This window comes from Lissotriton vulgaris, chromosome 8 (genome assembly GCF_964263255.1).
Source record: "Lissotriton vulgaris chromosome 8, aLisVul1.2, whole genome shotgun sequence".
NCBI lineage: Eukaryota > Metazoa > Chordata > Amphibia > Caudata > Salamandridae > Lissotriton > Lissotriton vulgaris.
In genome coordinates this window covers 1,387,453,728-1,387,459,903 of record NC_141696.1, presented here as the reverse complement: position 1 = coordinate 1,387,459,903, position 6,176 = coordinate 1,387,453,728, and the positions used below count along the sequence as shown (strand labels likewise).

Genomic DNA, 6,176 nt, shown 5'->3' with positions numbered 1-6,176 from the left:
CTGTTAAGAGAGTATGTAGAAACTACGGATGTCCGGGACTGGTACCTCTGTATGCATTTACCTGCGTCTGTATCAGAGGGGGAAAACTATCATCACCTTCCTTTGACTTATGGAATGACTTGTAGTGTAATAGCTAGTTTGTTTTATAAAACTGGTAAATTAGAACATTATTATTCTGATGTTGATGACATTTTTGCTAAAGTTTCTGCAGTACATAGAATGAACAAAGTGAAACCTGCTAAAGTTTTTGGTGAATTTTTCTTAGAAATTAATGAATTGACTATAGAATATGCGTTTAAGAATAACTTGACATGTAAATTAAAGAAGGCAGAGAAAGCATTTTTAGAAATGGCGGAAGACAGGAGATTCGTTTATCAAAGAAAAGCTACAGCAGGTAAATTGAAACCACCCTTATTGAAATATGAAGAAGAAACTTTTGTTAAAAGTGGTAGTAATGTTGCATTGGGAATAGATTTTCCCCAAAAGGGAATATTGTGTATTCGACGAGATAATATTATGTATGATAATTATTTTGTGGGAGCAAGTGATTGTAAAGACACTTACAGAATTATTGGGAATTGGGAATTTAAAGGGGGAAATGATCCTGTTTTTCCTGGTCTTTTTTTTATATGTGGCAACAAAGCTTATTATAGACTGCCTGATCACTGGTATAGGACTTGCTACGTGGGTATGGTCTTTCCCAACATTTTGCATGTAGATAGAGGTACTAATGAAATTCATGAAATAGGTAAACCTTTAACACGTAGGAGAAGAGAACGCTTTCTAGAAATAGTAGGTGATATTTTTGGAGCACTGATACCAGCAGTGGGTATATCATTTAATGCAAACAAAATTCAAAAATTGTCAACGATAGTAGATCGTTTATCAACAAGTACAGCTGGAGGTTTTTTAATGGTAAATACTGAAATGAGAGCTATGGTAATGCAAAATATACTTGCTCTTGATATTCTATTGGCAAAAGAAGGAGGAGTCTGTGGAATTTGGAAAGTGCAACATTGTTGTACTTATATTCCTGATAAAAGCCAAAACATTTAAAGGTATATTAAAAACATTACTGAATTGCACAAATAAATTATTCCACTGGAGGTTGATGGTGTTCTAGAGAAACTTGACAAGAGTATTTCTACTGTAAAGAAATGGTTCACAGAAATAGGTAGCTCATTAGTGGGAAAAATACTAATACCAGTAATAATAGTAATAATGATAACATTAATGTTGAGATTAGGATGTGTCTGTATAAAGAGAAGAAACGCAGAAAGAAAAATAAGAATAAATACAGAAAAGAATAAGCAAAGAGAGTGTGAAATGGGTGAAATTGAGCTAGAAGAACTAAGTGAAAAAATGTATGAAAATTCAAGAGGTCAAATTGTGAAAGATACTAAAGTCTAAACTAAAGAACCTGAAACATGTTCATAGAAACATTTAGGTGGGATGTTGTGTGGTGATAACTCACCAAAGGTGGGAGATGATGGAGCAGGGGAGAGACAGACATTTGTGTGTACCCCTTGTAAAGTCAATTTCTCATAACCATAACGACTAACTGAGCGAAGCATGTAAACTGATCAACAAAAAAGTACACATAAAGATCTTACATTATACGCGGGAAACTAATGAATGTAAACGAGTCATACTAACATAGAGCTGTAACAATATACAGTTGATCAAATAAGCGTGTGTATATGTGCATATGTAGAAAAAATCTTTCGTAGCAAAAGAAAAATACAATTGGTAAGTAAAATTACGCTACATGTTTGCTTTTGCTAAGTAACTGCTAACTGGGATATTAGAATGGTGGGAGGTAAACAGAAGGGCTATAATTTTCAATCTAATTTCTGTTGTAACCAAATATTAGGTAACCCAGGTACCAGGGCGCTCAGCAAAGTATAAGGGAAAATTCTAATTAACAATGTAATTCTGGTGCTACTAGGGGGGGGGGAAAGGTGTGGTTGCCTGCAACACCCACCACAACCCACCTACGTGAGTTAAATACAATGAACAAGTCTCCCCGAGCACTCAATTATATATTTCTAACATATATCCGTGATCTGTAAAACCAGAAACAGTAAATTGACACAGTCACAGAAATCCGTGGTCCATATAATGATCCAATATCCCAGATCTTTTTCGTCAAAGCTGATTTAATTCTCAGTGCAGTCTTTATCTTCAGAAATGAGTATCCATAAGCAGCAGCCATCCATATATACAGGGTAAGCGCAATTGATCGGGTGGAAAATTATTGGATTAATAGAGAGACAGTTTTGGGAACCTGTGCGACTCTGTCATTCGTTTATGACAGATGGGTAATATGTTTTTCTAATTTTCATTTTCTTTAACATGTACTAAATAAAATGCCTAAATTTTGCTTGTCTAAATAAATTGCTAAAGTTCCTTTCTCAAATGAAGTAGATAAAACTATTTTAAATATCAAACTCAAGTTTGTTTTATTTTAGATAAATGTCATGGCAGAGTAAAATGTTAAAAGATTATAAGATTATTGTGATTGAGCTCATCTTAATCGCCATCAACTGACATCTACTAGTTGGTCCATCGACCAAATAGCGGAGTACCTTGATGTATTTGTGTCCTATTTACAGGTTAGCATGATGATCAAAGTTTATAAATGTACATAATGTATAAAGTGTAAATTCTAGGTACCCCACTAACCAGCAGCTCACCTTCTTTTCCACTGACTCGGGAGCAATGTGGTGTGTGTATGAGTGAATCGCAGTGCTATGGGCCCGACCGATGAGTAGGAAAAAGTTTTCTCCAGAGTTAAGTGGGATGAGTATTGAGGGTTCTTGAAGAGCTCCGCTGCATCAGTAACAACTTAATAAAGAATATAAATAATCTACGCTTGGAGTCCGGACTATATTTTGATTACAACGGTCATCCAAAACGCACAACTTCACTCGTACGAATAAGTTCCCTCAGCATAGGAGGAGCGACATGGCTGGTCTTAGCAACTTACATTCCACATCCTGAGATAGACACACTCCCAGTAGGGAAAGTGCGTACACTTTATAAAGAAGTAGTCAGGCTAAACAGACATATTGTCCAGTTCGTCATGAGAACACTCACATTACAAACTGCAAGATCTGCTCCACCTGATACAGTCCATTCCAAACACACACCAATAATTATTCCACAGACACTAAAAGAAATAATGGGTGCATTCCCATCAAAAAGGGATCAAGTACCATTCTGGAATGCTAAAAAAATAGCACAGTTGGAAGCAGTATTTTCCCATATGGGTCTGCAGGAAAAACACAGAATGTTCACAATTTGCTTGCTAATGGGAATGGTTCCCTTACTTGGGGATTGTACCACATGGGGAACACTCTTTGCTGCAGTTCACATTAGAACACATGGTACCCCAACAATATCAGTTATTCCTGAAGTATTAAAACAGATATAGAATGAGTACAGGGCAGGACCTGCCCTGGACTTAGGGATGAAACTGAAGGGTAATTTTGACCAAGTCTTGGCGATTATGCTGAGCACATCAAGGTGGAAGCAGCAGCGGTGGCCATATGCCAACGCTTAAGGGAAACAACTCCTGCAAATCAGGAACGCGCATTACCAAAAAGTATTGCAGAAACCTATGCTTCATTAGGTAGAGCTAGTTTGGGAGCCAAATCAGGGTATCCAAAAGTGGTGAGTAGTTGTGATAAGGATAACTCAAAGCAAACACCCATTTCTCCTAAAAAGAAATGGGATAATAATCAATCTAAAAAGAATAAAAACAGAAACACTTCACAATCAAGGCGTGGGTCTCCCCAACTGGAGTTCTCTGAAAAAAGGTACAACCTTAGGAATCATGTTAACATTAGGAAATCTGATAGGTATCAATATACTTATACACGTTCCTTTCGTTCCTTTCAGGGTTTATCAAAAAGCTTGGAGAGGAAAGGACGGTCAGAACTAAAAATTGAAGATCGACCAAAGGGAAAAAAAGAAAAACATTGCACATCAGATTTCATTATCAAACAGGAAGAGCAACCTAAAGCAAAGACTCTATTCAAAAAGAAGAAAGTACCTGGCTTAAAAATCTGAAATGCCCAGGTTACTGAGGACTCAGCTTTTGAACGGTGAATGGGCTCTGACGATGCTAGACAGCAGGGCAGCAGGGCAGAAGTAACAATAGTTCACCAGCACCTGAAGGAATTTCTGGTGACATCAGTAATGAATGAATACATTACAGTGGAAACACCTTATACAAGATGAGTGTCCTACACTGTCTACACGAAATTAATCCCCAAATAAAGGGGGACATCTCAAGAAAAATTAAAGGCCTCTTTTGGGAAAATTTGACATTTGAATATGACATCCTGTTAGCAGAAAAAGATTGGCCGCCCAAAGGTGAAAGCGTATTTTCGCCTGCTTTTTCCTACCTCGTTCCGGTTTTCTTAAAACACTCAAATGCGCAGGAGTGGGCGCAAGTGCTAGCTCTGGCATTTTACCACAATCATGTAGGGTGGGACGTGGAGTCCAAACACCACGAAATCCCAATAAAAACTACTCCAACTCCACAGAGACAGTACCCTATTAAAAATGAAGCAAAGAAACATGTAAAAGAAATCTTAGACCAACTTGAATACCAAGGTGTGATAGAAACATGCACCTCGCCAATGAACAACCCTTTGTTTCCAGTAATGAAACCTGACAACACATATCGTTTGGTTTTAGATTGCACACACTTGAACACATGCACAAAAACATTTGCAGTTCAGAACGCACATAGTGCCGAATAAATGAATAACATTATGCAGAAGAAATACAACACAAGATACCTCAAATGGATTCTTCTGCCAAAATGTAGCTCCTAAAAGCCGATATTTGACCGGATTTTCTGCCCTCGGCACTCAGCGTCAGTTTTGTCTCCTGCTCCAAGTTATAAGAGCAGCCCGGGTTATTTTCGGCACGAGTGTCAGAGCTATTCCAAACTTGGGATGAAGAGGCAGTGTCCGACGTAGATGATATTTATGTGACGGACGATGTATTACTTGAGCTCTTGTGCAGGGTGAACAACATAATTATTGGTTTTGCCAATTTGGGCTACAAATGTAACTTACAAAAATCAAAAATTGCCCATCTCACCGTCCTATTTATGGGATATAAGCTGTCAAGTGAAAGCAAAAGCCTTGCCGTAAACTTTTTAGAAAAGTGCATACTAATCCAGCCTCCAAAAACTCTGAAGGGCTTACAATCCATTTTAGGATTTCTAAATTTCGGCAGAACATACTTTCAAGACTACGCAAAAAGAGTCATACCTTTCTACGACCTAATAAGACCAGATTTCACCACAAACAAGTGGACAAAAAAACATACAGAACAGACACTCTACGTTCAGTTTAGGCTGATATGATAGCTTCAAAACACTTGTAGACATGAGTAAACGTCTGCAACCTGGTAATACGGGTCGTCCCCGGGTAATCAGGATATACCTGCATCACGTTCGATGAAGGCGAGACAGTTTCAATCGCGTACAAATCTCATTTGTACATGAATGCTGAAAATCGGTTTGCAGCAACAGAAAAAATACTGATGACAGTATAGACAGTGTAGAAAGAGAAATAGCACTAGCACAGGGGAAACACATTATCGTTGTGACCCTGATACCAACTTTAGAAGCAATAACAAAAGCCAGACTTCCAAATGCAAAGGCATTGCATCCATGTTGGATACAATGTGCTAATTCTCTCACTGCAACAGATGTAGAATACAGATATGATCCTGCACTGAGAACTCAAGCAGTTCTGCAGTACAAACAGTTCTGCTCTCCCGAATTAAATCTTGCCTCTTGATCAGTATGAATACATCATTTACACTGATGGTTCTGCCCAACCACCTACTGGAAGTAAACAGCAATATAGTGCAGCATGTGCTATAGTGATAGGTCGAATGCGGGCCAGCAAGTTTGTTGTAAATAGATTAGGTAGGCAGCAGGACACGTCTTCAGGTTATTAAGATATATTTATTAAGTTACACAGGATAAGACAGCAGAGCAGTAAAACCTCACAGCTGACCAGACCAACTGCCAAGGCTGGAATCTCCCACACACACCAGATAGAACACTCTTAGGTTAGAAGATAGAAACACTAAGAAAGGACTACAGACACCAAGTAGCCTTAATGAACCAAGTACCCTCCCAGTAA

The 6,176-nt window shown here is 38.2% G+C and overlaps 1 pseudogene; it reads left to right on the top strand.

Annotated features, from left to right (window-relative positions):
• The first annotated feature begins 219 nt into the window (after window positions 1-219).
• On the top strand, window positions 220-1,410 carry LOC147698796 (uncharacterized; annotated as a pseudogene).
• Window positions 1,411-6,176: the final 4,766 nt, after the last annotated feature.